We start from the raw sequence: 24,010 nt of genomic DNA, 5'->3' as shown, positions 1-24,010 counted from the left end.
TGGCTGTAAGTGTATAAACCTACACTCCCTGGCTGTAAGTGTGTGAACCTACACTCCCTGGCTGTAAGTGTATAAACCTACAGTACACTCCCTGGCTGTAAGTGAATAAACCTACACTCCCTGGCTGTAAGTGCATAAACCTACACTCCCTGGCTGTAAGTGTATAAACCTACAGTACACTCCCTGGCTGTAAGTGTATAAACCTACAGTACACTCCCTGGCTGTAAGTGTATAAACCTACAGTACACCCCCTGGCTGTAAGTGTATAAACCTACACTCCCTGGCTGTAAGTGTATAAACCTACAGTACACTCCCTGGTTGTAAGTGTATAAACCTACAGTACACTCCCTGGCTGTAAGTGTATAAACCTACAGTACACTCCCTGGTTGTAAGTGTATAAACCTACAGTACACCCCCTGGTTGTAAGTGTATAAACCTACACTCCCTGGCTGTAAGTGTATAAACCTACAGTACACTCCCTGGCTGTAAGTGTATAAACCTACACTCCCTGGCTGTAAGTGTATAAACAAACCTACACTACCTGGCTGTAAGTGTATAAACCTACAGTACACTCCCTGGCTGTAAGTGTATAAACCTAAACTCCCTGGCTGTAAGTGTATAAACCTACACTCCCTGGCTGTAAGTGAATAAACCTACACTCCCTGGCTGTAAGTGAATAAACCTACACTCCCTGGCTGTAAGTGCATAAACCTACACTACCTGGCTGTAAGTGTGTAAACCTACACTCCCTGGCTGTAAGTGTATAAACCTACAGTACACTCCCTGGCTGTAAGTGTATAAACCTACAGTACACTCCCTGGCTGTAAGTGTATAAACCTACAGTACACCCCCTGGCTGTAAGTGTATAAACCTACACTCCCTGGCTGTAAGTGTATAAACCTACAGTACACTCCCTGGTTGTAAGTGTATAAACCTACAGTACACTCCCTGGCTGTAAGTGTATAAACCTACAGTACACTCCCTGGTTGTAAGTGTATAAACCTACAGTACACTCCCTGGTTGTAAGTGTATAAACCTACAGTACACCCCCTGGTTGTAAGTGTATAAACCTACACTCCCTGGCTGTAAGTGTATAAACCTACAGTATACTCCCTGGCTGTAAGTGTATAAACCTACACTCCCTGGCTGTAAGTGTATAAACCTACACTCCCTGGCTGTAAGTGTATAAACCTACAGTACACTCCCTGGCTGTAAGTGTATAAACCTACACTCCCTGGCTGTAAGTGTATAAACCTACAATACACTCCCTGGCTGTAAGTGCAAAACCTACAATACACTCCCTGGCTGTAAGTGCATAAACCTACAGTACACTCCCTGGTTGTAAGTGTATAAACCTACACTCCCTGGCTGTAAGTGTATAAACCTACACTCCCTGGCTGTAAGTGTATAAACCTACACTCCCTGGCTGTAAGTGAATACACCTACACTCCCTGGCTGTAAGTGCATAAACCTACACTCCCTGGCTGTAAGTGTATAAACCTACAGTACACTCCCTGGCTGTAAGTGTATAAACCTACACTCCCTGGCTGTAAGTGTGTAAACCTACACTCCCTGGCTGTAAGTGTATAAACCTACAGTACACTCCCTGGCTGTAAGTGTATAAACCTACACTCCCTGGCTGTAAGTGCATAAACCTACACTCCCTGGCTGTAAGTGTGTAAACCTACACTCCCTGGCTGTAAGTGTATAAACCTACAGTACACTCCCTGGCTGTAAGTGTATAAACCTACAGTACACTCCCTGGCTGTAAGTGTATAAACATACAGTACACCCCCTGGCTGTAAGTGTATAAACCTACACTCCCTGGCTGTAAGTGTATAAACCTACAGTACACTCCCTGGTTGTAAGTGTATAAACCTACAGTACACTCCCTGGCTGTAAGTGTATAAACCTACAGTACACTCCCTGGTTGTAAGTGTATAAACCTACAGTACACTCCCTGGTTGTAAGTGTATAAACCTACAGTACACCCCCTGGTTGTAAGTGTATAAACCTACACTCCCTGGCTGTAAGTGTATAAACCTACAGTACACTCCCTGGCTGTAAGTGTATAAACCTACACTCCCTGGCTGTAAGTGTATAAACCTACACTCCCTGGCTGTAAGTGTATAAACCTACAGTACACTCCCTGGCTGTAAGTGTATAAACCTACACTCCCTGGTTGTAAGTGTATAAACCTACAATACACTCCCTGGCTGTAAGTGCAAAACCTACAATACACTCCCTGGCTGTAAGTGTATAAACCTACAGTACACTCCCTGGCTGTAAGTGTATAAACCTAAACTCCCTGGCTGTAAGTGTATAAACCTACACTCCCTGGCTGTAAGTGAATAAACCTACACTCCCTGGCTGTAAGTGCATAAACCTACACTCCCTGGCTGTAAGTGTGTAAACCTACACTCCCTGGCTGTAAGTGTATAAACCTACAGTACACTCCCTGGCTGTAAGTGTATAAACCTACACTCCCTGGCTGTAAGTGTATAAACCTACAATACACTCCCTGGCTGTAAGTGTATAAACCTACACTCCCTGGCTGTATGTGTATAAACCTACAGTACACCCCCTGGCTGTAAGTGTATAAACCTACAGTACACTCCCTGGCTGTAAGTTTATAAACCTACAGTACACTCCCTGGTTGTAAGTGTATAAACCTACAGTACACTCCCTGGTTGTAAGTGTATAAACCTACAGTACACCCCCTGGTTGTAAGTGTATAAACCTACACTCCCTGGCTGTAAGTGTATAAACCTACAGTACACTCCCTGGCTGTAAGTGTATAAACCTACACTCCCTGGCTGTAAGTGTATAAACCTACACTCCCTGGCTGTAAGTGTATAAACCTACAGTACACTCCCTGGCTGTAAGTGTATAAACCTACACTCCCTGGCTGTAAGTGTATAAACCTACAGTACAACCCCTGGCTGTAAGTGTATAAACCTACAGTACACTCCCTGGTTGTAAGTGTATAAACCTACAGTACACTCCCTGGCTGTAAGTGTATAAACCTACAGTACACCCCCTGGCTGTAAGTGTATAAACCTACACTCCCTGGCTGTAAGTGTATAAACCTACAGTACACTCCCTGGTTGTAAGTGTATAAACCTACAGTACACTCCCTGGCTGTAAGTGTATAAACCTACAGTACACCCCCTGGCTGTAAGTGTATAAACCTACACTCCCTGGCTGTAAATGTATAAACCTACAGTACACTCCCTGGTTGTAAGTGTATAAACCTACAGTACACTCCCTGGCTGTAAGTGTATAAACCTACAGTACACTCCCTGGTTGTAAGTGTATAAACCTACAGTACACTCCCTGGTTGTAAGTGTATAAACCTACAGTACACCCCCTGGTTGTAAGTGTATAAACCTACACTCCCTGGCTGTAAGTGTATAAACCTACAGTACACTCCCTGGCTGTAAGTGTATAAACCTACACTCCCTGGCTGTAAGTGTATAAACAAACCTACACTCCCTGGCTGTAAGTGTATAAACCTACAGTACACTCCCTGGCTGTAAGTGTATAAACCTAAACTCCCTGGCTGTAAGTGTATAAACCTACACTCTCTGGCTGTAATTGTATAAACCTATAGTACACTCCCTGGTTGTAAGTGTATAAACCTACAGTACACTCCCTGGCTGTAAGTGTATAAACCTACAGTACACCCCTTGGCTGTAAGTGTATAAACCTACACTCCCTGGCTGTAAGTGTATAAACCTACAGTACACTCCCTGGTTGTAAGTGTATAAACCTACAGTACACTCCCTGGCTGTAAGTGTATAAACCTACAGTACACCCCCTGGCTGTAAGTGTATAAACCTACACTCCCTGGCTGTAAATGTATAAACCTACAGTACACTCCCTGGTTGTAAGTGTATAAACCTACAGTACACTCCCTGGCTGTAAGTGTATAAACCTACAGTACACTCCCTGGTTGTAAGTGTATAAACCTACAGTACACTCCCTGGTTGTAAGTGTATAAACCTACAGTACACCCCCTGGTTGTAAGTGTATAAACCTACACTCCCTGGCTGTAAGTGTATAAACCTACAGTACACTCCCTGGCTGTAAGTGTATAAACCTACACTCCCTGGCTGTAAGTGTATAAACAAACCTACACTCCCTGGCTGTAAGTGTATAAACCTACAGTACACTCCCTGGCTGTAAGTGTATAAACCTAAACTCCCTGGCTGTAAGTGTATAAACCTACACTCCCTGGCTGTAAGTGAATAAACCTACACTCCCTGGCTGTAAGTGTATAAACCTACACTCCCTGGCTGTAAGTGTATAAACCTACAGTACACTCCCTGGCTGTAAGTGTATAAACCTACACTCCCTGGCTGTAAGTGTATAAACCTACAGTACACTCCCTGGCTGTAAGTGTATAAACCTACAGTACACTCCCTGGCTGTAAGTGTATAAACCTATAGTACACTCCCTGGTTGTAAGTGTATAAACCTACAGTACACTCCCTGGCTGTAAGTGTATAAACCTACAGTACACCCCCTGGCTGTAAGTGTATAAACCTACACTCCCTGGCTGTAAGTGTATAAACCTACAGTACACTCCCTGGTTGTAAGTGTATAAACCTACAGTACACTCCCTGGCTGTAAGTGTATAAACCTACAGTACACTCCCTGGTTGTAAGTGTATAAACCTACAGTACACTCCCTGGCTGTAAGTGTATAAACCTACAGTACACTCCCTGGTTGTAAGTGTATAAACCTACAGTACACTCTCTGGTTGTAAGTGTATAAACCTACAGTACACCCCCTGGTTGTAAGTGTATAAACCTACACTCCCTGGCTGTAAGTGTATAAACCTACAGTACACTCCCTGGCTGTAAGTGTATAAACCTACACTCCCTGGCTGTAAGTGTATAAACAAACCTACACTCCCTGGCTGTAAGTGTATAAACCTACAGTACACTCCCTGGCTGTAAGTGTATAAACCTAAACTCCCTGGCTGTAAGTGTATAAACCTACACTCCCTGGCTGTAAGTGAATAAACCTACACTCCCTGGCTGTAAGTGCATAAACCTACACTCCCTGGCTGTAAGTGTGTAAACCTACACTCCCTGGCTGTAAGTGTATAAACCTACACTCCCTGGCTGTAAGTGTATAAACCTACATTACACTCCCTGGCTGTAAGTGTATAAACCTACACTCCCTGGCTGTAAGTGTATAAACCTACAGTACACCCCCTGGCTGTAAGTGTATAAACCTACACTCCCTGGCTGTAAGTGTATAAACCTACAGTACACTCCCTGGTTGTAAGTGTATAAACCTACAGTACACTCCCTGGCTGTAAGTGTATAAACCTACAGTACACTCCCTGGTTGTAAGTGTATAAACCTACAGTACACTCCCTGGTTGTAAGTGTATAAACCTACAGTACACCCCCTGGTTGTAAGTGTATAAACCTACACTCCCTGGCTGTAAGTGTATAAACCTACAGTATACTCCCTGGCTGTAAGTGTATAAACCTACACTCCCTGGCTGTAAGTGTATAAACCTACACTCCCTGGCTGTAAGTGTATAAACCTACAGTACACTCCCTGGCTGTAAGTGTATAAACCTACACTCCCTGGCTGTAAGTGTATAAACCTACAATACACTCCCTGGCTGTAAGTGCAAAACCTACAATACACTCCGTGGCTGTAAGTGCATAAACCTACAGTACACTCCCTGGTTGTAAGTGTATAAACCTACACTCCCTGGCTGTAAGTGTATAAACCTACACTCCCTGGCTGTAAGTGTATAAACCTACACTCCCTGGCTGTAAGTGAATACACCTACACTCCCTGGCTGTAAGTGCATAAACCTACACTCCCTGGCTGTAAGTGTATAAACCTACAGTACACTCCCTGGCTGTAAGTGTATAAACCTACACTCCCTGGCTGTAAGTGTGTAAACCTACACTCCCTGGCTGTAAGTGTATAAACCTACAGTACACTCCCTGGCTGTAAGTGAATAAACCTACACTCCCTGGCTGTAAGTGCATAAACCTACACTCCCTGGCTGTAAGTGTGTAAACCTACACTCCCTGGCTGTAAGTGTATAAACCTACAGTACACTCCCTGGCTGTAAGTGTATAAACCTACAGTACACTCCCTGGCTGTAAGTGTATAAACATACAGTACACCCCCTGGCTGTAAGTGTATAAACCTACACTCCCTGGCTGTAAGTGTATAAACCTACAGTACACTCCCTGGTTGTAAGTGTATAAACCTACAGTACACTCCCTGGCTGTAAGTGTATAAACCTACAGTACACTCCCTGGTTGTAAGTGTATAAACCTACAGTACACTCCCTGGTTGTAAGTGTATAAACCTACAGTACACCCCCTGGTTGTAAGTGTATAAACCTACACTCCCTGGCTGTAAGTGTATAAACCTACACTCCCTGGCTGTAAGTGTATAAACCTACAGTACACTCCCTGGCTGTAAGTGTATAAACCTACACTCCCTGGCTGTAAGTGTATAAACCTACAATACACTCCCTGGCTGTAAGTGCAAAACCTACAATACACTCCCTGGCTGTAAGTGTATAAACCTACAGTACACTCCCTGGCTGTAAGTGTATAAACCTAAACTCCCTGGCTGTAAGTGTATAAACCTACACTCCCTGGCTGTAAGTGAATAAACCTACACTCCCTGGCTGTAAGTGCATAAACCTACACTCCCTGGCTGTAAGTGTGTAAACCTACACTCCCTGGCTGTAAGTGTATAAACCTACAGTACACTCCCTGGCTGTAAGTGTATAAACCTACACTCCCTGGCTGTAAGTGTATAAACCTACAATACACTCCCTGGCTGTAAGTGTATAAACCTACACTCCCTGGCTGTATGTGTATAAACCTACAGTACACCCCCTGGCTGTAAGTGTATAAACCTACAGTACACTCCCTGGCTGTAAGTTTATAAACCTACAGTACACTCCCTGGTTGTAAGTGTATAAACCTACAGTACACCCCCTGGTTGTAAGTGTATAAACCTACACTCCCTGGCTGTAAGTGTATAAACCTACAGTATACTCCCTGGCTGTAAGTGTATAAACCTACACTCCCTGGCTGTAAGTGTATAAACCTACAATACACTCCCTGGCTGTAAGTGCAAAACCTACAATACACTCCCTGGCTGTAAGTGTATAAACCTACAGTACACTCCCTGGCTGTAAGTGTATAAACCTAAACTCCCTGGCTGTAAGTGTATAAACCTACACTCCCTGGCTGTAAGTGAATAAACCTACACTCCCTGGCTGTAAGTGCATAAACCTACACTCCCTGGCTGTAAGTGTGTAAACCTACACTCCCTGGCTGTAAGTGTATAAACCTACAGTACACTCCCTGGCTGTAAGTGTATAAACCTACACTCCCTGGCTGTAAGTGTATAAACCTACAATACACTCCCTGGCTGTAAGTGTATAAACCTACACTCCCTGGCTGTATGTGTATAAACCTACAGTACACCCCCTGGCTGTAAGTGTATAAACCTACAGTACACTCCCTGGCTGTAAGTTTATAAACCTACAGTACACTCCCTGGTTGTAAGTGTATAAACCTACAGTACACCCCCTGGTTGTAAGTGTATAAACCTACACTCCCTGGCTGTAAGTGTATAAACCTACAGTATACTCCCTGGCTGTAAGTGTATAAACCTACACTCCCTGGCTGTAAGTGTATAAACCTACACTCCCTGGCTGTAAGTGTATAAACCTACAGTACACTCCCTGGCTGTAAGTGTATAAACCTACACTCCCTGGCTGTAAGTGTATAAACCTACAATACACTCCCTGGCTGTAAGTGCAAAACCTACAATACACTCCCTGGCTGTAAGTGCATAAACCTACAGTACACTCCCTGGTTGTAAGTGTATAAACCTACACTCCCTGGCTGTAAGTGTATAAACCTACACTCCCTGGCTGTAAGTGTATAAACCTACACTCCCTGGCTGTAAGTGAATACACCTACACTCCCTGGCTGTAAGTGCATAAACCTACACTCCCTGGCTGTAAGTGTATAAACCTACAGTACACTCCCTGGCTGTAAGTGTATAAACCTACACTCCCTGGCTGTAAGTGTGTAAACCTACACTCCCTGGCTGTAAGTGTATAAACCTACAGTACACTCCCTGGCTGTAAGTGAATAAACCTACACTCCCTGGCTGTAAGTGCATAAACCTACACTCCCTGGCTGTAAGTGTGTAAACCTACACTCCCTGGCTGTAAGTGTATAAACCTACAGTACACTCCCTGGCTGTAAGTGTATAAACCTACAGTACACTCCCTGGCTGTAAGTGTATAAACATACAGTACACCCCCTGGCTGTAAGTGTATAAACCTACACTCCCTGGCTGTAAGTGTATAAACCTACAGTACACTCCCTGGTTGTAAGTGTATAAACCTACAGTACACTCCCTGGCTGTAAGTGTATAAACCTACAGTACACTCCCTGGTTGTAAGTGTATAAACCTACAGTACACTCCCTGGTTGTAAGTGTATAAACCTACAGTACACCCCCTGGTTGTAAGTGTATAAACCTACACTCCCTGGCTGTAAGTGTATAAACCTACAGTACACTCCCTGGCTGTAAGTGTATAAACCTACACTCCCTGGCTGTAAGTGTATAAACCTACACTCCCTGGCTGTAAGTGTATAAACCTACAGTACACTCCCTGGCTGTAAGTGTATAAACCTACACTCCCTGGCTGTAAGTGTATAAACCTACAATACACTCCCTGGCTGTAAGTGCAAAACCTACAATACACTCCCTGGCTGTAAGTGTATAAACCTACAGTACACTCCCTGGCTGTAAGTGTATAAACCTAAACTCCCTGGCTGTAAGTGTATAAACCTACACTCCCTGGCTGTAAGTGAATAAACCTACACTCCCTGGCTGTAAGTGCATAAACCTACACTCCCTGGCTGTAAGTGTGTAAACCTACACTCCCTGGCTGTAAGTGTATAAACCTACAGTACACTCCCTGGCTGTAAGTGTATAAACCTACACTCCCTGGCTGTAAGTGTATAAACCTACAATACACTCCCTGGCTGTAAGTGTATAAACCTACACTCCCTGGCTGTATGTGTATAAACCTACAGTACACCCCCTGGCTGTAAGTGTATAAACCTACAGTACACTCCCTGGCTGTAAGTTTATAAACCTACAGTACACTCCCTGGTTGTAAGTGTATAAACCTACAGTACACTCCCTGGTTGTAAGTGTATAAACCTACAGTACACCCCCTGGTTGTAAGTGTATAAACCTACACTCCCTGGCTGTAAGTGTATAAACCTACAGTACACTCCCTGGCTGTAAGTGTATAAACCTACACTCCCTGGCTGTAAGTGTATAAACCTACACTCCCTGGCTGTAAGTGTATAAACCTACAGTACACCCCCTGGTTGTAAGTGTATAAACCTACACTCCCTGGCTGTAAGTGTATAAACCTACAGTACACTCCCTGGCTGTAAGTGTATAAACCTACACTCCCTGGCTGTAAGTGTATAAACCTACACTCCCTGGCTGTAAGTGTATAAACCTACAGTATACTCCCTGGCTGTAAGTGTATAAACCTACACTCCCTGGCTGTAAGTGTATAAACCTACACTCCCTGGCTGTAAGTGTATAAACCTACAGTACACTCCCTGGCTGTAAGTGTATAAACCTACACTCCCTGGCTGTAAGTGTATAAACCTACAATACACTCCCTGGCTGTAAGTGCAAAACCTACAATACACTCCGTGGCTGTAAGTGCATAAACCTACAGTACACTCCCTGGTTGTAAGTGTATAAACCTACACTCCCTGGCTGTAAGTGTATAAACCTACACTCCCTGGCTGTAAGTGTATAAACCTACACTCCCTGGCTGTAAGTGAATACACCTACACTCCCTGGCTGTAAGTGCATAAACCTACACTCCCTGGCTGTAAGTGTATAAACCTACAGTACACTCCCTGGCTGTAAGTGTATAAACCTACACTCCCTGGCTGTAAGTGTGTAAACCTACACTCCCTGGCTGTAAGTGTATAAACCTACAGTACACTCCCTGGCTGTAAGTGAATAAACCTACACTCCCTGGCTGTAAGTGCATAAACCTACACTCCCTGGCTGTAAGTGTGTAAACCTACACTCCCTGGCTGTAAGTGTATAAACCTACAGTACACTCCCTGGCTGTAAGTGTATAAACCTACAGTACACTCCCTGGCTGTAAGTGTATAAACATACAGTACACCCCCTGGCTGTAAGTGTATAAACCTACACTCCCTGGCTGTAAGTGTATAAACCTACAGTACACTCCCTGGTTGTAAGTGTATAAACCTACAGTACACTCCCTGGCTGTAAGTGTATAAACCTACAGTACACTCCCTGGTTGTAAGTGTATAAACCTACAGTACACTCCCTGGTTGTAAGTGTATAAACCTACAGTACACCCCCTGGTTGTAAGTGTATAAACCTACACTCCCTGGCTGTAAGTGTATAAACCTACAGTACACTCCCTGGCTGTAAGTGTATAAACCTACACTCCCTGGCTGTAAGTGTATAAACCTACACTCCCTGGCTGTAAGTGTATAAACCTACAGTACACTCCCTGGCTGTAAGTGTATAAACCTACACTCCCTGGCTGTAAGTGTATAAACCTACAATACACTCCCTGGCTGTAAGTGCAAAACCTACAATACACTCCCTGGCTGTTAATGTATAAACCTACAGTACACTCCCTGGCTGTAAGTGTATAAACCTAAACTCCCTGGCTGTAAGTGTATAAACCTACACTCCCTGGCTGTAAGTGAATAAACCTACACTCCCTGGCTGTAAGTGCATAAACCTACACTCCCTGGCTGTAAGTGTGTAAACCTACACTCCCTGGCTGTAAGTGTATAAACCTACAGTACACTCCCTGGCTGTAAGTGTATAAACCTACACTCCCTGGCTGTAAGTGTATAAACCTACAATACACTCCCTGGCTGTAAGTGTATAAACCTACACTCCCTGGCTGTATGTGTATAAACCTACAGTACACCCCCTGGCTGTAAGTGTATAAACCTACAGTACACTCCCTGGCTGTAAGTTTATAAACCTACAGTACACTCCCTGGTTGTAAGTGTATAAACCTACAGTACACTCCCTGGTTGTAAGTGTATAAACCTACAGTACACCCCCTGGTTGTAAGTGTATAAACCTACACTCCCTGGCTGTAAGTGTATAAACCTACAGTACACTCCCTGGCTGTAAGTGTATAAACCTACACTCCCTGGCTGTAAGTGTATAAACCTACACTCCCTGGCTGTAAGTGTATAAACCTACAGTACACTCCCTGGCTGTAAGTGTATAAACCTACACTCCCTGGCTGTAAGTGTATAAACCTACAGTACAACCCCTGGCTGTAAGTGTATAAACCTACAGTACACTCCCTGGTTGTAAGTGTATAAACCTACAGTACACTCCCTGGCTGTAAGTGTATAAACCTACAGTACACCCCCTGGCTGTAAGTGTATAAACCTACACTCCCTGGCTGTAAGTGTATAAACCTACAGTACACTCCCTGGTTGTAAGTGTATAAACCTACAGTACACTCCCTGGCTGTAAGTGTATAAACCTACAGTACACCCCCTGGCTGTAAGTGTATAAACCTACACTCCCTGGCTGTAAATGTATAAACCTACAGTACACTCCCTGGTTGTAAGTGTATAAACCTACAGTACACTCCCTGGCTGTAAGTGTATAAACCTACAGTACACTCCCTGGTTGTAAGTGTATAAACCTACAGTACACTCCCTGGTTGTAAGTGTATAAACCTACAGTACACCCCCTGGTTGTAAGTGTATAAACCTACACTCCCTGGCTGTAAGTGTATAAACCTACAGTACACTCCCTGGCTGTAAGTGTATAAACCTACACTCCCTGGCTGTAAGTGTATAAACAAACCTACACTCCCTGGCTGTAAGTGTATAAACCTACAGTACACTCCCTGGCTGTAAGTGTATAAACCTAAACTCCCTGGCTGTAAGTGTATAAACCTACACTCTCTGGCTGTAATTGTATAAACCTATAGTACACTCCCTGGTTGTAAGTGTATAAACCTACAGTACACTCCCTGGCTGTAAGTGTATAAACCTACAGTACACCCCTTGGCTGTAAGTGTATAAACCTACACTCCCTGGCTGTAAGTGTATAAACCTACAGTACACTCCCTGGTTGTAAGTGTATAAACCTACAGTACACTCCCTGGCTGTAAGTGTATAAACCTACAGTACACCCCCTGGCTGTAAGTGTATAAACCTACACTCCCTGGCTGTAAATGTATAAACCTACAGTACACTCCCTGGTTGTAAGTGTATAAACCTACAGTACACTCCCTGGCTGTAAGTGTATAAACCTACAGTACACTCCCTGGTTGTAAGTGTATAAACCTACAGTACACTCCCTGGTTGTAAGTGTATAAACCTACAGTACACCCCCTGGTTGTAAGTGTATAAACCTACACTCCCTGGCTGTAAGTGTATAAACCTACAGTACACTCCCTGGCTGTAAGTGTATAAACCTACACTCCCTGGCTGTAAGTGTATAAACAAACCTACACTCCCTGGCTGTAAGTGTATAAACCTACAGTACACTCCCTGGCTGTAAGTGTATAAACCTAAACTCCCTGGCTGTAAGTGTATAAACCTACACTCCCTGGCTGTAAGTGAATAAACCTACACTCCCTGGCTGTAAGTGTATAAACCTACACTCCCTGGCTGTAAGTGTATAAACCTACAGTACACTCCCTGGCTGTAAGTGTATAAACCTACACTCCCTGGCTGTAAGTGTATAAACCTACAGTACACTCCCTGGCTGTAAGTGTATAAACCTACAGTACACTCCCTGGCTGTAAGTGTATAAACCTATAGTACACTCCCTGGTTGTAAGTGTATAAACCTACAGTACACTCCCTGGCTGTAAGTGTATAAACCTACAGTACACCCCCTGGCTGTAAGTGTATAAACCTACACTCCCTGGCTGTAAGTGTATAAACCTACAGTACACTCCCTGGTTGTAAGTGTATAAACCTACAGTACACTCCCTGGCTGTAAGTGTATAAACCTACAGTACACTCCCTGGTTGTAAGTGTATAAACCTACAGTACACTCCCTGGCTGTAAGTGTATAAACCTACAGTACACTCCCTGGTTGTAAGTGTATAAACCTACAGTACACTCTCTGGTTGTAAGTGTATAAACCTACAGTACACCCCCTGGTTGTAAGTGTATAAACCTACACTCCCTGGCTGTAAGTGTATAAACCTACAGTACACTCCCTGGCTGTAAGTGTATAAACCTACACTCCCTGTCTGTAAGTGTATAAACAAACCTACACTCCCTGGCTGTAAGTGTATAAACCTACAGTACACTCCCTGGCTGTAAGTGTATAAACCTAAACTCCCTGGCTGTAAGTGTATAAACCTACACTCCCTGGCTGTAAGTGAATAAACCTACACTCCCTGGCTGTAAGTGCATAAACCTACACTCCCTGGCTGTAAGTGTGTAAACCTACACTCCCTGGCTGTAAGTGTATAAACCTACACTCCCTGGCTGTAAGTGTATAAACCTACATTACACTCCCTGGCTGTAAGTGTATAAACCTACACTCCCTGGCTGTATGTGTATAAACCTACAGTACACCCCTTGGCTGTAAGTGTAAAAACCTACAGTACACTCCCTGGCTGTAAGTTTATAAACCTACAGTACACTCCCTGGTTGTAAGTGTATAAACCTACAGTACACTCCCTGGTTGTAAGTGTATAAACCTACAGTACACCCCCTGGTTGTAAGTGTATAAACCTACACTCCCTGGCTGTAAGTGTATAAACCTACAGTACACTCCCTGGCTGTAAGTGTATAAACCTACACTCCCTGGCTGTAAGTGTATAAACCTACACTCCCTGGCTGTAAGTGTATAAACCTACAGTACACCCCCTGGCTGTAAGTGTATAAACCTACAGTACACTCCCTGGTTGTAAGTGTATAAACCTACAGTACACTCCCTGGCTGTAAGTGTATAAACCTACAGTACACTCCCTGGTTGTAAGTGTATAAACCTACAGTACACTCCCTGGTTGTAAGTGTATAAACCTACAGTACACTCCCTGGTTGTAAGTGTATAAACCTACACTCCCTGGCTGTAAGTGTATAAACCTACACTTCCACGTCTTCTCCGTGCCCTCTTCCCTGTGCCCTCTTCCCCCGCTATTCTCATCCTCCCCCTCTTCCCTGTGCCCTCTTTCCCCGCTATTCTCCTCTTCCCCCGCTACTCTCATCCTCCCCCTCTTCCCTGTGCCCTCTTCCCCCGCTACTCTCCCCTTCCCCGTCTTCCCTGTGCCCTCTTCCCCCGCTATTCTCCTCTTCCCCCTCTTCCCCTGTCCCCTCATCCCCCTCTACTCTCCTCTTCCCCCTCTTCCCCTGTCCCCTCCTCCCCCTCTACTCTCCTCTTCCCCCTCACCTCTCTGGTCTGGGAGTTGGCCCAGGAGGGATGTTAAACATCTGTTCAGCATGTGTTGTCAATCCCACCTCTCTCCACCTCTCTAATGCCCTGCCTCTGTTCTCCTTTGCTCTGAGGTGGGCTGCTGTGGGCACAAGTACACATCCCCCCACCCCTTTCTCTCTCTCTTCTTTCTCTCCAGTCACACCCATCTCTTTTTCTCCCTCCCTCGCTTGCTCCCTTCTTACCCCACTTTCACTCTCCCCCTCTCTCCATCTCCCTCTCCCTACCAGTCTCCTCTGACACAAAGCCCTCTTGTATTCCATTGGACTGTGTACACCATGTGTATCCTGTGCATATGAATAATAAACTTGACTCCTCCCACCCTAAACCCAGGCCAGCTAATAACACCTCCATCCACCCAACAAAAACACAGCACTTTTGCCTTTTTTTCAGTCCTTGCTCCTTTCATATTCTGCTGCGTAGCGTTTTCTCCAACGCTGAATAAATGTTGACTTTATTTTGGTTCTGTCGAATTCCTCGGCAGGCTTTGCTTCCATGGATTATGTTGGGTGCTTGTGGGCCTTATAAGGTTCTGTGTGGCAGAGAGAAGGTTTTACTGTGTGCTGCATTCCTGAAACACTCTCCCTCTCTCTTCCCCCTGTCCCTCTCCCCATCTCTTCCGCTGTCCCTCTCCCTCTCTCTTCCCCCTGTCCCTCTCCCTCTCTCTTTCCCCTGTTCCTCTCCCTCTCTCTTCCCCCTGTCCCTCTCCCTGTCTCTTCCTAACTGTCCCTCTCCCTGTCTCTTCCCCCTGTTCCTCTCCCTCTTTCTTCCCACTGTCCCTCTCCCTCTCTCTTCCCCCCGTCCCTCTCCCTCTCTCTTCCCCCTGTCCCTCTCCCTCTCTCTTCCCCCTGTCCCTCTCCCTCTCTCTTCCCCCTCTCCCTCTCTCTTCCCCCTGTCCCTCTCCCTCACTCTTCTCCCTATCTCTTCCTCCTGTCCCTCTCTCTTCCCCCTGTCCCTCTCCCTCTCTCTTCCCCCTGTTCCTCTCCCTCTCTCTTCCCCCTGTACCTCTCCCTCTCTCTTCCCCCTGTCCCTCTCCCTCTCTCTTCCCCCTGTCCCTCTCTCTTCCCCATGTCCCTCTCTCTTCCCCCCTGTTCCTCTCCCTCTCTCTTCCCCCTGTCCCTCTCTCTTCCCCCTGTCCCTCTCCCTCTCTCTTCCCCCTGTCCCTCTCTCTTCCCCCTGTTCCTCTCCCTCTCTCTTCCCCCTGTCCCTCTCTCTTCCCCCTGTCCCTCTCTCTTCCCCCTGTCCCTCTCCCTCTCTCTTCCCCCTGTCCCTCTCCCTCTCTCTTCCCCCTGTCCCTCTCTTTTCCTCCTCTCCCTCTCTCTTCCCCCTGTCCCTCTCCCTCTCTCTTCCCCCTGTCCCTCTCCCTCTCTCTTCCCCCTGTCCCTCTCCCTCTCGCTCCCCCTGTGCCTCTCCCTCTCTCTTCCCCCTGTCCCTCTCTCTTCCCCCTGTCCCTCTCCCTCTCTCTTCCCCCTGTTCCTCTCCCTCTCTCTTCCCCCTGTCCCTCTCCCTCTCTCCTCCCCTTGTTCCTCTCCCTCTCTCCTCCCCCTGTCCCTCTCCCACTCTCTTCCCCCTGTCTCTCTCCCTTTCTCCTCCCCCTGTTCCTCTCCCTCTCTCTTCCCCCTGTCCCTCTCCCTCTCACTACCCCCTGTTCATCTCCCTCTCTCTTCCCCCTGTCCCTCTCCCTCTCTCCTCCCCCTGTTCCTCTCCCTCTCTCTTCCCCCTGTTCCTCTCCCTCTCTTCCCCCTGTCCCTCTCCCTCTCTCTTCCCCCTGTCCCTCTCCCTCTCTCTTCCCCCTGTCCCTCTCCCTCTCTCTTCCCCCTGTCCCTCTCCCTCTCTCTTCCCCCTGTCCCTCTCCCTCTCTCTTCCCCCTGTCCCTCTCCCTCTTTCTTCCCCCTGTCCCTCTCCCTCTCTCTTCCCCCTGTCCCTCTCCCTCTCGCTCCCCCTGTGCCTCTCCCTCTCTCTTCCCCCTGTCCCTCTCTCTTCCCCCTGTCCCTCTCCCTCTCTCTTCCCCCTGTTCCTCTCCCTCTCTCTTCCCCCTGTCCCTCTCCCTCTCTCCTCCCCATGTTCCTCTCCCTCTCTCCTCCCCCTGTCCCTCTCCCACTCTCTTCCCCCTGTCTCTCTCCCTTTCTCCTCCCCCTGTTCCTCTCCCTCTCTCTTCCCCCTGTCCCTCTCCCTCTCACTACCCCCTGTTCATCTCCCTCTCTCTTCCCCCTGTCCCTCTCCCTCTCTCCTCCCCCTGTTCCTCTCCCTCTCTCTTCCCCCTGTTCCTCTCCCTCTCTTCCCCCTGTCCCTCTCCCTCTCTCTTCCCCCTGTCCCTCTCCCTCTCTCTTCCCCCTGTCCCTCTCCCTCTCTCTTCCCCCTGTCCCTCTCCCTCTCTCTTCCCCCTGTCCCTCTCCCTCTTTCTTCCCCCTGTCCCTCTCCCTCTCTCTTCCCCCTGTCCCTCTCCCTCTCGCTCCCCCTGTTCCTCTCCCTCTCTCTTCCCCCTGTCCCTCTCTCTTCCCCCTGTCCCTCTCCCTCTCTCTTCCCCCTGTTCCTCTCCCTCTCTCTTCCCCCTGTCCCTCTCCCTCTCTCCTCCCCCTGTTCCTCTCCCTCTCTCCTCCCCCTGTCCCTCTCCCACTCTCTTCCCCCTGTCTCTCTCCCTTTCTCCTCCCCCTGTTCCTCTCCCTCTCTCTTCCCCCTGTCCCTCTCCCTCTCACTACCCCCTGTTCATCTCCCTCTCTCTTCCCCCTGTCCCTCTCCCTCTCTCCTCCCCCTGTTCCTCTCCCTCTCTCTTCCCCCTGTTCCTCTCCCTCTCTTCCCCCTGTCCCTCTCCCTCTCTCTTCCCCCTGTCCCTCTCCCTCTCTCTTCCCCCTGTCCCTCTCCCTCTCTCTTCCCCCTGTCCCTCTCCCTCTCTCTTCCCCCTGTCCCTCTCCCTCTCTCTTCCCCCTGTCCCTCTCCCTCTCTCTTCCCCCTGTCCCTCTCCCTCTTTCTTCCCCCTGTCCCTCTCCCTCTCACTACCCCCTGTTCCTCTCCCTCTCACTACCCCCTGTTCCTCCCCCTCTCTCTTCCCCCTATCCCTCTCCCTCTCTCTTCCCCCTGTCCCTCTCCCTCTCTCTTCCCCCCGTTCCTCTCACCCTCTTCTTTCCCCTTTTCCACTCTCTGTCTCTCTCTCTCTCTGTCTCTCTCTCTGTGACAGGCTGATACCCAAGGATCCATCAGAAGATGATCAATGTTCACAGAGAGAAAACCAGACTTCAAACATCCATCTAGGCCTAAATTGAATGAGAGCTGATGTTTGGCGGTGTCGGAGGTGTTGGAGATATCAAATCAGTGAGCAGCTGCTCTTGATCATCGTCTCGTAGCCACACCCATCCCACTTCTAGAAGTTCAGAACGAGGAAGTGCGGGCTATATAGAAATAATGTTGCTCAAATTGAAAATGAATGAACTAAATAATGATTTATATCGGCCTAATCAAGGTGTTCCAATTTGTCAACAGGCTGCATTAGTTTTCTCTTAATGCGACTCCATGCAGCTTTAGGTATAGCCAGGAGCTGCTTGTGGATTTGACAGCTCTAACACAGTTCCGACACCGCCAAAACAACCGCTAACCGGATCTGATGTTCTTTATTTCCACTAAACACAGTTGTAGCAGATTCCATCTGCGCAAGAATACATGCTTTAATTTATGAGAAGTGCAATCAATCTTTCTACATCCATGACGTTGAACTTTATTCCTATGATATTACAGCATTATTCCACTCATAGGGTATTAATAAAGCTGTTTAGAAGGTCTGTTGTTTCTATGACCCAGACAGACGATCAGCTAAATTACACTTTGAATGTCATTATCCTTCGTCTTCAGCTGGCCAAACTGCTGACTAATGTCTCTGTGTGTAGCAGTGCCCCCTGACCTGCACCCGTCTGTCTGTCTGTCCGTTCGTCAGTCTGTGTCTCAAGGCCCCCAGCGTTCACAGCTCAGAGTCATACTCCAGGCCAGATAAGTCTAATCATTAATCCACACTTCATCCTCCCCTCCCCTATCTCTGGCATGTCAGCAAGGTTTTTACATCAGGCATGCAGACAGACAGCCTTCAGAAGAGGTCCCAGTGGCTGTGAAGCTGTGTCAGGCAGAGCAGAGGGGGCCTGATGTATCAGCGGCTGTCCCACACAAGGCCTGGCCAGAGATTAATATGTGGGCAAGAGAAGGGGGGGGGGGGGGTATGTCTGTAACGGCACAAAGTTACAGCCTATCTCAAATACTGTATCAAGGCAAGGGACAAGCACATCAAGTGCTGCCGTAAGATTAGGTTCATTATAAATGTGTGTGTCTAACCAGATGTTAAGCTTCGATGAACCAGGAATTTGACTATTTATTGGCAAAGAATAGTGAACCATAATGAAGTAATAGTGAATAGTGAAGTTGCTCAATACTAGCGTTGTAGCATTGTGGCTATTCGAGCTTGAACAAAGGAAACAGTAGGCGAGAGAGAAGGAAACAGTGGGTGAGGGAGAAGGAAACAGTAGGCGATAGAGAAGGAAACAGTGAATGAGGGAGAAGGAAACAGTGTGCGAGAGAGAAGGAAACAGTGTGCGAGAGAGAAGGAAACAGTGTGCGAGAGAGAAGGAAACAGTTGGCGAGAGAGAAGGAAACAGTGGGCAAGGGACAAGGAAACAGTGGGTGAGAGAGAAGGAAACAGTGTGCGAGAGAGAAGGAAACAGTAGACGAGAGAGAAGGAAACAGTAGACGAGAGAGAGAAGGAAACAGTAGGCGAGAGAGAAGGAAACAGTGGGCGAGGGAGAAGGAAACAGTGGGCGAGGGAGAAGGAAACAGTGTGCGAGAGAGAAGGAAACAGTAGGCGAGAGAGAAGGAAACAGTGGGCGAGAGAGAAGGAAACAGTGTACGAGAGAGAAGGAAACCGTGTGCGAGAGAGAAGGAAACAGTAGACGAGAGAGAAGGAAACAGTAGACGAGAGAGAAGGAAACAGTATACGAGAGAGAAGGAAACAGTGTACGAGAGAGAAGGAAACAGTAGGCGAGAGAGAAGGAAACCGTAGGCAGGAGAGAAGGAAACAGTAGGCAAGAGAGAAGGAAACCATAGGCAGGAGAGAAGGAAACAGTAGGCAAGAGAGAAGGAAACAGTAGGCAAGAGAGAAGGAAACAGTATGCGAGAGAGAAGGAAACAGTAGGCAAGAGAGAAGGAAACAGTAGGCGAGAGAGAAGGAAACAGTAGGCAAGAGAGAAGGAAACAGTAGGCAAGAGAGAAGGAAACAGTAGGCAAGAGAGAAGGAAACAGTAGGCAAGAGAGAAGGAAACAGTGTGCGAGAGAGAAGGAAACAGTAGGCGAGAGAGAAGGAATCACTGAGCGAGAGAGAAGGAAACGCTGAGCGAGAGCGAAGGAAACAGTTGGGGTGGAGAAGGAAACAGTGAGCGAGAGAGAAGGAAACAGTAGGCAAGAGTGAAGGAAACTGTAGGCGAGAGAGAAGGAAACACTGAGCGAGAGAGAGGGAAACAGTGAGCGAGAGAGAAGGAAACAGTGTGCGAGAGACAAGGAAACAGTGTGCGAGAGACAAGGAAACAGTGAACTAGAGAGAAGGAAACAGTAGGCAAGAGAGAAGGAAACACTGAGGGGTGGAGAAGGAAACAGTAGGCTAGAGAGAAAGAAAGAGTAAGGAAGAGAGAAGGAAACAGTAGACGAGAGAGAGAAGGAAACAGTAGGCAAGAGAGAAGGAAACAGTAGGCGAGAGAGAAGGAAACAGTGTGCGAGAGAGAAGGAAACAGTGTGCGAGAGAGAAGGAAACAGTGAGCGAGATAGAAGGAAACAGTGAACGAGAGAGAAGGAAACAGTGAGCGAGAGAGAAGGAAACAGTGTACGAGAGAGAAGGAAACAGTGAGCGATAGAGAAGGAAACAGTCAGGAGAGAGAAGGAAACAGTCAGGAGAGAGAAGGAAACAGTTAGGAGAGAGAAGGAAACAGTAGCGAGAGAGAAAGAAAGAGTAAGGAAGAGAGAAGGAAACAGTGTGCGAGAGAGAAGGAAACAGTAGGCGAGAGAGAAGGAAACAGTAGGCGAGAGAGAAGGAAACAGTAGGCGAGAGAGAAGGAAACAGTCAGGAGAGAGAAGGAAACAGTCAGGAGAGAGAAGGAAACAGTCAGGAGAGAGAAGGAAACAGTTAGGCAAGAGAGAAAGAAACAGTGTGTGAGAGAGAAGGAAACAGTAGGCGAGAGAGAAGGAAGCATTGTTCGAGAGAGAAGGAAACAGTCAGGAGAGAGAAGGAAACAGTATGCGAGAGAGAAGGAAACAGTAGGCGAGAGAGAAGGAAACGGTTGGCGAGAGAGAAGGAAACAGTGTGCAAGAGAGAAGGAAACAGTATGCGAGCGAGAAGGAAACAGTCAGGAGAGAGAAGGAAACAGTGTGCAAGAGAGAAGGAAACAGTGTACGAGCGAGAAGGAAACAGTCAGGAGAGAGAAGGAAACAGTAGGCGAGAGAGAAGGAATCAGCAGAGGGATGGGGTCTCTGTGAAGCGGATGTTGGTTTTGGCCACAGAGCAGACTAGAGGAGAAGGTGCAGCTGCCGCTGTGTGTGTGTGTGTGTGTGTGTGCGTGTGCGTGCGTGCGTGCGTGCGTGCGTGCGTGCGAGAGAGCACCTGAATGTGTTACTGTGTGATCTGAGTCTGGTTTCATTCATATGGGAGTTTACTAGATTACACATGATGACCACACGTTAAAGCTGTGTGCATGGTTGACTGTGGTGGTGAAGAGGTGGGGTTAGGGGTGTGTAAATGAGAGGATATGTGGTCTTGCCAAATCTGCCGAGTAATGTTAGTAAATATAGCAGTGACCTACTGGCTTCTCTCAATAGCCGCCTGTTAATCCCTGGTCAATTAAGGCTAGGGTGCTTTCAGTCATACATGAATGGGGGCCAGTGTTCTCCCAGGGTGGGGGATGTATGTACTGCCACAGCCGTCGGGTTAGGGTACAGTGTAACACCACTGAATTGGTCTCAGACAAGGCCATCTTTGGAAAAACCCAAAATGGGACCACGTGTTTAAAACGCTGACTTCATTCTCAGATAGTGTACTGCAGTGGACAGATTTAGGCTCAGAGTTAGGATTAACTGAGCCTCCTGCTCTGAAGATGTCTTACTGAATGGTGAAAGGATAAGCAGATTGATGAGGTCTGGAATGAAGAAAGATGGACTGAGTGGGGGATAGGTAGAGAGGAGAGATAGATAGTAAGAGATTGATGAGGTCTGGAATGAAGAAAGATGGACTGAGTGGGGGATAGGTAGAGAGGAGCGATAGTAAGAGATTGATGAGGTCTGGAATGAAGTAAGAGATTGACGAGGTCTGGAATGAAGAAATATGGACTGAGTGGGGGATAGGTAGAGTGGAGAGATAGATAGTAAGAGATTGATGAGGTCTGGAATGAAGAAAGATGGACTGAGTGGGGGATAGGTAGAGAGGAGAGATAGATAGTAAGAGATTGATGAGGTCTGGAATTAAGAAAGATGGACTGAGTGGGGGATCGGTAGAGAGGAGGGATAGTAAGAGATTGATGAGGTCTGGAATGAAGAAAGATGGACTGAGTGGGGGATCGGTAGAGAGGAGAGATAGATTGATGAGGTCTGGAATGAAGAAAGATGGACTGAGTGGGGGATCGGTAGAGAGGAGAGATAGATAGTAAGAGATTGATGAGGTCTGGAATGAAGAAAGATTGACTGAGTGGGGGATAGGTAGAGAGGAGAGATAGAAAGTAAGAGATTGATGAGGTCTGGAATGAAGAAAGATGGACTGAGTGGGGGATAGGTAGAGAGGAGAGATAGATAGTAAGAGATTGATGAGGTCTGGAATGAAGAAAGATGGACTGAGTGGGGGATAGGTAGAGAGGAGGGATAGTAAGAGATTGATGAGGTCTGGAATGAAGAAAGATGGACTGAGTGGGGGATAGGTAGAGAGGAGAGATAGTAAGAGATTGATGAGGTCTGGAATGAAGAAAGATGGACTGAGTGGGGGATCGGTAGAGAGGAGAGATAGATAGTAAGAGATTGATGAGGTCTGGAATGAAGAAAGATGGACTGAGTGGGGGATCGGTAGAGAGGAGAGATAGATAGTAAGAGATTGATGAGGTCTGGAATGAAGAAAGATGGACTGAGTGGGGGATAGGTAGAGAGGAGGGATAGTAAGAGATTGATGAGGTCTGGAATGAAGAAAGATGGACTGAGTGGGGGATAGGTAGAGAGGAGCGATAGTAAGAGATTGATGAGGTCTGGAATGAAGTAAGAGATTGACGAGGTCTGGAATGAAGAAAGATGGACTGAGTGGGGGATAGGTAGAGTGGAGAGATAGATAGTAAGAGATTGATGAGGTCTGGAATGAAGAAAGATGGACTGAGTGGGGGATAGGTAGAGAGGAGAGATAGATAGTAAGAGATTGATGAGGTCTGGAATTAAGAAAGATGGACTGAGTGGGGGATCGGTAGAGAGTAGGGATAGTAAGAGATTGATGAGGTCTGGAATGAAGAAAGATGGACTGAGTGGGGGATAGGTCGAGAGGAGAGATAGATAGTAAGAGATTGATGAGGTCTGGAATTAAGAAAGATGGACTGAGTGGGGGATCGGTAGAGAGGAGGGATAGTAAGAGATTGATGAGGTCTGGAATGAAGAAAGATGGACTGAGTGTGGGATCGGTAGAGAGGAGGGATAGTAAGAGATTGATGAGGTCTGGAATGAAGAAAGATGGACTGAGTGGGGGATAGGTAGAGAGGAGAGATAGATAGTAAGAGATTGATGAGGTCTGGAATTAAGAAAGATGGACTGAGTGGGGGATCGGTAGAGAGGATGGATAGTAAGAGATTGATGAGGTCTGGAATGAAGAAAGATGGACTGAGTGGGGGATCGGTAGAGAGGAGAGATAGATTGATGAGGTCTGGAATGAAGAAAGATGGACTGAGTGGGGGATAGGTAGAGAGGAGAGATAGTAAGAGATTGATGAGGTCTGGAAGGAAGAAAGATGGACTGAGTGGGGGATAGGTAGAGAGGAGAGATAGTAAGAGATTGTTGAGGTCTGGAATGAAGAAAGATGGACTGAGTGGGGGATAGGTAGAGAGGAGGGATAGTAAGAGATTGATGAGGTCTGGAATGAAGAAAGATGGACTGAGTGGGGGATAGGTAGAGAGGAGAGATAGATAGTAAGAGATTGATGAGGTCTGGAATGAAGAAAGATGGACTGAGTGGGGGATCGGTAGAGAGGAGGGATAGTAAGAGATTGATGAGGTCTGGAATGAAGAAAGATGGACTGAGTGGGGGATAGGTAGAGAGGAGAGATATATAGTAAGAGATTGATGAGGTCTGGAATTAAGAAAGATGGACTGAGTGGGGGATCGGTAGAGAGGAGGGATAGTAAGAGATTGATGAGGTCTGGAATGAAGAAAGATGGACTGAGTGGGGGATCGGTAGAGAGGAGGGATAGTAAGAGATTGATGAGGTCTGGA

The sequence above is a fragment of the Oncorhynchus clarkii genome, chromosome 5 (genome assembly GCF_045791955.1).
Source record: "Oncorhynchus clarkii lewisi isolate Uvic-CL-2024 chromosome 5, UVic_Ocla_1.0, whole genome shotgun sequence".
Classification (NCBI taxonomy): Eukaryota; Metazoa; Chordata; class Actinopteri; order Salmoniformes; family Salmonidae; genus Oncorhynchus; species Oncorhynchus clarkii.
Note: the sequence above shows the minus strand (reverse complement) of the source record.